A 10,110-nucleotide genomic window follows, 5' to 3' on the forward strand; every position below is an offset into this window, starting at 1 on the left:
ACCACAGTATGGTTTAGTAAATAAACATTGCTATTTTTATGGAACACTTACATTGAGTCTTGGGGGTTATTTATCAAAGTATTATCACTGCTGCCCTTTTGCTGGTTGAATTAAAGCTCCCACATTAACAGAGTGTCAAAGGGCAGACCCCTGGGGACAATAGTTTGTTAAACTATGCAAAAGAGTTTACTAGAAGTTAAGAAGGCACTAGCGGACATCAGGCACCATAACCACAGAAAATGTTCCTTTAAAAGATTTTGAGAAAGAAAAGTGGCAATCTTTATCAAGACACACAAATTCCTTTAATAAAGTGCATCCTTTACTACAATGTGCTGAATATACTATGCTATTTTTATACCTGTGTATTTTCATTTATTGCACTACTTAGTGTGCTTATCTTTACTGGTGTGCCAGTGTTTTATTTATTATTTATAAAGCGCCAACATATTCCGCAGCGCTGTACAATGGGATTGATGGATAATCCCCCACCCAAGCAAGTAATCCCCCACCCCCACAGTAAGCTCCACTGGCGTCCAATACACAAAAGAAAATGTTTGCAGGGTTGCATATTGGAAAATAACAAACAATAAATAATATTTTAAGTGTAGTAAATGTAACGCTGTTTATGGCATTGTCCTACAGTGTTCCACTTATGGATCACAATACACTCCTTCAGCAACAATGTTTCAGAGCTCGACTTCAAGCTGATGGCTGAGCAGGCACTCTGGCATTTTTTCTGATATTGATAGGGTACAATATTAACCCCTTCAAGACGGAGTCAGTTGTACACGTTCTGATCAAAACAAAATGTAAACAAAAATTTATTATTGTGAGAAATTAAGATTTTTATTTTGTGTGGCATTTTAACATTGAATGTCATAATACTGTTAGCTTTTACTGCAATAAAATACACATATTTGTATTCAGCGATATCTTACAAGTACAACAGTACCCCCCATGAAAAGGTTTTATGGTGTTTTGAAATATTACAAGGTCAAATATAGCACATTTTTTTTTTCAGTTTATAAACATTGAAATTTACCAGATTAGTAATGTTGCCTTTGAGTCCGTATCATAGCCCAGAAATCAGAATTACCCCCATGATTGCATACCATTTGCAAAAGTAGACAACTCAAGGTATTCAATATGGGGTATGTCCAGTCTTTTTTAGTAGCCTCTTAGACACAAACACTGGCCAAAGTTAGCGTTCATATTTGTTTTTGTGTGAAAAATACAAAAAGAAAAACATATGAACGCCAACTTTGGCCAGTGTTTGTGACCCAGATTAGTTTTCCTAACACTATAGAATCCCTTTAATGTATGACTTATTGATGTAGTGTGCCTATATTTAATAAAGATATTGGGGGTAAAACTATAAATAGTATTTACTACATATAAACAAATGAGCAGAAGAAAACATTTTAGAGTCCCCAAATACATGTAGTACTATACTCTTTTTAGAAATAAATCAAAGGAAGGAGACATCACCATAGTTATTCTCAACTAAACCCTGCTCAAGGTTTTTCAGAGATATGTTTAGAAAAGTATATAGTACAGGGCTTGACAAATTTGTTTGGAATCTAGGAGCCAGCTTAAAAAATGAGGAGCAATTAAAAAAAAATTAAAAAGGGGCGGAGCCAGTACACGAGCGAGAGAGACGCTGATACGGCTCACACAAACGCCAAAAATCAGTGATAAAGGCAAAATTAACCGGCTACCCGACGCCCTACCAGTGCCTAACAACATGGGCAAGAAAGCAAAAAAGTATAAGACCGATCCGGGCTCGGGATCCAGAGATATAGGAGACTTTATGCGCACGGCCACAAGGCCTGACCTCGGCAAGATGGCGCCGACAGAGGCCTCCACCTCACCTTCATCAGAGGACGAGAGCCCGACGGCATACTTACCTCCACCGAGGGTACCTGTCAAGCCAGGGGCGCCCTCGGAACCAGGAGACTCAGCTCCCGCCACGAAAGCCGACATTAAGGCGTTGGCCAAAGAAATACAAGCGATGTTTCACGCCAATATGGTGCAAGTTAAGGAGGAGGTCTCGACACTTACAAGCCGGGTAGTAACGGTGGAAGAGGGTCTCAAGGGTGCAGGGGTAGCCCAAACTGCCACTGACGCAGCATTGGGAGCGCTGCAAAGGCATTGCAGTGCCCTATCCACTCAACTAGCCCACATGGAGGACAGGGCAAAAGCAAGGAATGTGAGGACCCGAGGTGTGCCAGAAACAGTCACCGACGCTGAACTACCACACTACTGCAGACGGCTTTTGGCTACGCTGCTGCTGCCCAAACAAATAAAGCAGATGGGCATAGATTCCGTTTTTCGGCTCCCCAAAGCGCCACAGGAGGCTCCCAGGGACATACTTATTAAATTTAACCGGGAATCCGACCGGGGGGCACTCATGGGTGCCACCAAAGACGCTCCCACAGTCCCCTTTGAGGGAGCACACCTCACCTTTTTCAGGGACATATCCAGACACACCTTGACATGGAGGAGGTCACTGGGACAGATCACACAACAATTACGGGAGAAATCCATCAAGTACAAGTGGGGGCAGCAACGACTGATGGCAGAGAAAGACGGCAAGCAACACATTCTAACGCACAAGACAGAAGCAACGACCTTCCTCCGAGCCCTAGGCCTGCCGGTAGCTGCGACCCCGGCGGACACCAGCCCCTCATGGACTGTAGCCACCATAAGCCCATTCGTACCTCGAGGAATCAGAGCGCGATCAGACACTCTCCCTACCTGAAACCGACAACACCTGCTGATAATGCTGCCACGCAAGGCTCTGTCTTATGTTATATGTTTTATGCTTTACATTTTATGTTTTATGCTGCATAAGTTTTTCTGTTGCACTAATTTCATATTGTATTATCTGGGACGGGTAACCTATACCCCCCCATCGCCTTCGACTCCATTATACATATGTACATATGCTACATGTACCTGGCTCCGTAAGCCATTAACCAGACACTAAGACCAGCCAATCACCCCCCCTCACCGTACTTTGCTTTAATTAACCATGCCCCTTCCTCATATAAGCGCACGGGCAACATCAGGGCACATTACACAACACTGCTCATTGCTCCATGCCCACGCGCCTAAGCTCCACCAACCCCAGACATAGCTGTACGAGACGACAAGTAGGGAGCACAAGCTAATTTCCGGCTCCCTCCGACCCATGTTTGAGCTAACTGAATGCCTAGACAGGAGGAATCCACGCTAGACAATATTTTCCATATAAAAATTTGGGTGAATACTTTGCATGTGTTGCTGTTTATTGCTATCACTTGTATCATCTGCTGATTGTCTTTAATGCACGCATTGTAACGCGATGTTCACATGTACCCGCAAAAATAAAGAATTAAAAAAAAAAAAAAGAGGCACTATAGTCACCAGAACCACTACAGCTTAATGTAGTGGTTCTGGTGCCTATAGCCTGCCCCTGTAGCCTTTTCAGTGTAAACGCTGCATTTTCAGAGAAAAGGCAGTGTTTACATTGCTGCCTCCTAAGACCTCTAGTGGCTGTCACTCAGACAGCCACTAGAGAGTCCTGTGTCAGTGCTCTGCAAGGATGTGCTGAATGTTACCCATACAGAACATGCGCAATACCTATGGGAAAGCATTGGCTTAGCGGAGATCAAAAAGATTGATGAACTCTGCAATGATGACGGGACAAGCCACGGCAAAACCTGCACAGCGTGGGAGGAAAAAGGGTGAGTAAAAACACCAATCGTGATCGCAGGTACCTAAACAGACACACACTCTCTGACAGAGGCATACACACACACATTGACGGGCACACACACACAAACACACTGGCATAGGCACAGACACTGACAGAGGCATAGGCACAGACACTGACAGAGGCATAGGCACATACACACATTGACAGAGGCATAGGCAGGCATACAGACACACTGACAGAGGCATAGGTACACACAATTACAGGGGCAAAGGCACACACTGACGGGCATACGCACACACATACTGACAGAGGCATAGGCACACACACATTGACATACACTTTCTCAAACACAATTTGTAATTTCTTTTTAAATTTTTATCCACTCAGCCTCCCTACCTTTTGGGAGAGCTGAGTTGACTTTCCATGGGGTCCAGTGGCGCTGCTCTCTCTTCCTGTGTGAGAGGGAGCAGTAATCTACCATGCAGCTCTTCTCTGCTCCCTGTGATGCTGGGGCAGGATTGACGTCATATTCCGGCTCCCGGCATCATTAAACAGCGCGAGGGAGCAGAGAGGAGCCGCTGGAAGATCACTGCTCCCTCGCACGCTGCCCCAGCCGACAGTCTTGATGTTCCACTGAGCCGGCCGCCTCCATGAAGCCCAGGGCGGCCAGCTATAACTCTCACTTAGCCGGCCGCCTCAATAAAGCTCAGGGCGGCCGGCTACAACGCTCACTAAGCCGGCCGCCTACATGCGGGGTGGACGGCCGGCTCCATTATTTGACCAGCCAGGTGTTTTAGATGAAAAGTTGACAAATCCCAAGCACCCTGGCAAAAATTTTAGTCGCCATGGCAACCTGGCGACTGGGATTTGTCGAGCCCTGATATAGTATATATAGAAAGCAGACCCCCTCCCATGGAAATTTAACTGAGATCATTTCAACATTTTTAAAGAGATATTCCACTGTGCAAATACAAAAAAATAAAATAAAATCATATTTATAATATATAACCCGCCTCCAAATCCACAGGAATACACACACACAAACCCACTGATACAAAATGTACACATATATACACACATACAGACACATACATACACACATACATACTGAAAGACATATGTACATACTGACAGACATAAATACAGACACATACATACATACTGACACACACACACACAAACATACATACTAACATGCATACATACTGACTGAAATACATACTGACAGACAGACATACATACTGATACACACACAGCTCATTTTTCACCCATATTCCTGTTTCTTACCATATCTTTGCAGGCAGGTGGCTTCTGGCTGATGGGAGGTGGTGTGGGCTCAGGCTCTCCCTTCCTCGTGGCCTGGCTGTGACTCCTTCCTCCCACGCGGAGCAAGTGACCAGCCGTCACTTTCTCCCAGCAGCACTTGCGGCTGCATTTTTATTCATTTTTTTTAAAGGGGCTCGGTCGCGATATTACACAGCCACAATGCTGACCGCGCCCCTGTAATATATTGGGCCCATCTGTGGCCCAAAATACTTTGTCCACCTGATGGGCCCTATCAGTTCTGCCACTACACATGGTGGCCGGGCCCGTGACAACTGTTATGGTTGTCACCCCCTGATGGCGGCCCTGCCTGTCAGTAACTAAAACTAAAACCACATTCAGAATTAGATCATACTCATAAGTGATGAGATCAGCATAATCATTTATCAATCAATGGCATCAAGAAAGTAGTGGAGGGTTTGTCTTTTCTGAATTCATTAATGGATTGATTAAATCCAACAATAGAGCGGGAAGCTTAGTTACATACACGCATTAACTACCACCTGTTTTTTCAATCCACAGGAAAGAAAAAAGGCTTTACCCCAAAATCCTGAAGTGCTTGATGGGTGAGGTGTAACCTCATTTAATCACCAGTTTATAAAAGTGCTGATTTCAATGAGAAATCAGCACTTTTATAAATTAACTAGGAAACTCCCCCTGGCTGTCAATCAAACAGTCAGGGAGGATTCCTTCCTACTTCCGCTATCTCCCCTGTTGTATGCACGTGTACGACAAGCCTCTGATTGGTTATTTCCCTGTGAAGCGACTTACAAAGACTGCAGCTTTTATAATCTCTTTTAGACTATACTCCTAATGAATACATGCATCTACTCATTGGGGCTATATCCACTAAACTGTTTTTTGTTTGTTTTGTTTTTTTAAGTGTGGAGTGGTCCTTTAAGTTCATAACAGTCCTTTGTTGAACAAATTAGTTAAAAAGTTATGTATGTCCCATTAATACAAATCATTAGGAGGAAGTGAAACACATGGAGGGACTTGGGGGAATAAGACACATGGATTGGAGGGGCTGAGGCAAATGAGACACATGGAGGGCTGGGACACACACAAAGAGACATAGAGAGGCTGGGGGAAAAAGAGACAAGGTGCTGGGAGAAAGAAACACACAGGGGCTGGGAAGGTACAAAAAGACACACAGGGGCTGGGGAAGTGGAGAAAAGGATGCAGAGAGATAGAGACACAAAAGGGGGTAAGACATTCAGATGGCAATTAAGGGATTGTCACACAGGCAATGATGCATTTTTTTTGTGGGGGTCAGGAGGGGTGGCTCAAAAAATACTAGAATTAAAATAATTTATCACAGTACAAAAGGAACTGCAATCATCATAACAGTTTTCTTGGTTTGAAATAGGCCTCTAGGAAGAATATAATGGCAATGAGGCACGTTTTTAGGCAAGTATAACTACCATGCATGGCATATCATTGTCCCCTTTGTGGATCTTTGCAAAATATGCAAATACCCTCCGGAAGTGACAGATTGTCTCCAACAGTCTCTCTGTAGGTGGTCAAAGTATCATCCACATGAATGCCAGTACCCAAAGATTCTGTCATTGTGCCTGTGCGGGCACAGCGTTCCTGCGTAGCTGGTATACTTTCCAATGGTGTTGCTCCAAACTTCTCCTCCTATGTCAGCTCACTCATTCGCCATTCTTAATGAATCTGGCCACTGTTTCTCAAAGTCAATTTATAGCACCACCTTCCATGATCCAATCAGTGAAGCGAACTAAGACGTTGCGAACACACATGACTATGAACAATTACTGCCTTCCAAGGGCTCCACAAGCTTATTCTAGCATTATTGCTTTGCCCTGTCATGGTTTCCATTAATGGTTATCTGAGAGGGCATTATATTTATTGATTCCTTTGTATGCTGACCTCTGCTTGACTATTCTCCATTCTGTATTTGTTGACTCTCTGTCTCCCTGACCTTGGCCTGTCCTCTACTTTTCCATCAGTGTTAATTCTGGCCACTATATAAGAACCAATTATATGCTTTAGTACAGTGGTTCCAAGCCAGTAATCATGGCCCATGAGCAATCCAGGATTTATGTATTTCCCTGTTTTTCTCTAATGGAGATAGTGGCAAAATGCAGTCTGTTGGTAGACCATGAGGATTGGTTTGGGAACCACTGCTTTAGAATCTTGTGTTATTTGTTCACTTAAGTTCTACATGTTGGATCACAGTCCATCCTGACAGTTTCCCAGCATAACATTGCCCCGAGCATAACACTGCTTCCGCCGGCATGCCTTTCATCCATAGTTGCATCCTACTACCATCTCTTCCCCATGTAAACGATGCACACTCGCTCAGCCGTCCACCTGATCTAAAAGAAAAGGTGATTCATCAGACAAGGAAACCTTCTTCTATTGCGCCCTTGTACAGTTCTGAAACTCACGGCCTCATTGAAGGCGCTTTTGGCAGTGGACAGAAGTCATTATGGGAACTAAGACCGTTCTGCGGCTAGAAAGGCCCATACACAGCAAGCTGTGCTGGACTGTGTGTTCTGACACTTTTCTAACATTGACTGCAAGTTTTTCAGCACTTTAAGCTACAGTAGCTCTTATGTGTGGTCGGACCAGACAGCTAGTCACTTGTGTCAGACCTGCAGATGATTGTGTTTGTTCAGTTAAGAAGCCTAATCAGGCAACCTTATTCCAGGCCTGACCATAATCAAAGGATGAGAACACCAGGGGCAGGTTATTTCAGCTCTGTCAGCTTATAATTACTCTCCTAGTTTGAATAGTTTTGGACAGATAATATGGATATGAAATTGTGTTATTAGGAAGGTGGAAGAGGGGCTTTGTGTTTCTTCTATTAACTAGTTATAAATGGTTGAAAGAAAACTAGCAGAATAGCACCTAATTAATAACCTGTATTATTTATGTTGGGTAGAGTGTTGCTTTAATTATCGTTACTGGGAATTGCAATTCTCTGTATGCTTATGAATTATCTTCCCATGATGCTTATGTGATTCATTTTTCGCTTGGAAGTGCAACAATAATCTATTGGATCCAATGCATGCTACAATGTAATCAATTGTTCAGTGCTGTGTAATATATTTATATCTCATATTCTTTTAAAACCAACATGTTTTCATGCCCTCCTACATGAGAAAATAGTTCATCTGCTAAAAAAACAAAAAAGTTATTTATGACTCCGTGGCAAAGACAAAAGACACTAAGACAGGTCCAGGCAGAATACTGTGCACATAGGCCAACAAGATGTATTATGAGCAAGAATTGAGCAAGGAAACATGTTTTCCCTATAATATTCTTACTTGAGGGAAATGCAATTTTCTGCCATATTTTATATCAGGCTTCAAAAAGACATACCCATGTTTGAAACTCTTCTACCACTTTGGATATATAAAAACATAAAACTCGAAACAAGAATGTCCCCAAGGCAGAATTTATATTTTGTAGATGAAAGCAGCAAGCGGTGAATGGAAACACCAAACCTAGATTTGTTCTTCTGTTGTGATTAATATTAGAAGTTGTTTGTGGATGTGGTGTCATAAAGACCTCAGCCCAGTCAGGAAACTGTGGCCACCCCCTGTGTTACTTCAATGAGCAAATAAAGGGAAGTGAAGAAAAGCACAGATTTCTATCAAAACAGAGCTTTATATTATTTTAAACACTGTTTCTAACATAGTTTATATATATATAATGTTTTTTTTGTTTTTTTTTTAAACACCCACTAATATTCTCCTAAAATTATGTTGTATTACTGTTTAGCAGTGGTCACAGTAAAAAAAATTTTGAATTCCAAATAATTTTACTTAACTCTGTAGTAAAACAACTGCTTTAGTACAGCCTATAAATAGTATTAACTTGAATATTTGTTTATTATAAGTGATTAACTAATGAAATTCAAGAATCATTGTTAGCTCCAGGGATTTCTACAAGTATGTGATGAATTGTTTAATATAATTAAGGAAGGAATGTTTTTTTTTTTCTCCTAACAAGTATTTTCTTGAAATTGAGTGAGGAAAGTGGTTCAATGAGTAATCAACTTATTTTTTGTTCCAAATGGAGTACATATGTTTGACTTTGCTTTTACAAGATTTTCTATACTAAATAGAAACTATAACCAATCCTTTATTATATATACTTACAGACAGGTGTGACTCTGTGGCTGAGCCTGTGGCCCATGGCTCATGGATGCCAGCTTCCTGCACACTGACCAGGAGTCAGTCCCTAAAGAATCATAAAGGGGCTATTGTTAGTATTGGGAAAGGGACTCTTGGGACACAGATTCCCTGTCTTCCATGTCTAGAGAAGACACAGCACAGGAGAACCCTCATTAGCTTTGAGCTAACCTAATGAATTCCTATCAGCCCAGACACAGTGGTGCTTTGGATGAAACTTTTTCCTATTGTTTTAACCACCCCTGCAGATGTAAAATACATTCTACGCTGTATAAATATGTGTGACTTGGAACAATAAAGTACACTCTGTTTTCACCCTTCATTAAGTCTCAGCTGATGTTTGGATGAGCTGTTATAATCACTGAAGGTGTCCTGCTGGAAAAGGATTGACAAAGATATTTAGGTAGAGTACAGAACTCTATCACAAGAAGTAAGGTGAATGAACACATTTTTAAAACTTTAAAATAATTACCTTTTATGAGCTACAATACACCATTACAAAAAAGCTAGCCATCCATAGTTGTAGGAGTCCCATCGCAGATCACCTTTGGCTAGTCAAATCCTTGGCTAACTCCTGTGGCTGTAGTAGAAGTTAAATGCTTAAACAAGATTAAATAGGCTATCATTCTCTCTATCTGTCCATCCATCTACATAAGGCCTTGCAGCAAACATAAATATTGCAAGCCCTGGTTCTACATTTCATTATGTAAGAACAGCTGTGATCTGCTAAACAAAGTGAATTTTGTAAACACCAAACACCACCTAATGTTAATATTGATGAGGAAGAACAGCTGTTAGAGCAAATTGGGAAAGCTGCACATCTTGGTAACACATTAATTATTGGTATATTTTACTTACCCCGACATATTTTGGGATAGAGGGACTAGTAGTTCAACAAGGGAAATCTGATTTTTGAACATG

Source organism: Pelobates fuscus, chromosome 4 (assembly GCF_036172605.1).
Source record: "Pelobates fuscus isolate aPelFus1 chromosome 4, aPelFus1.pri, whole genome shotgun sequence".
Lineage (NCBI taxonomy): Eukaryota > Metazoa > Chordata > Amphibia > Anura > Pelobatidae > Pelobates > Pelobates fuscus.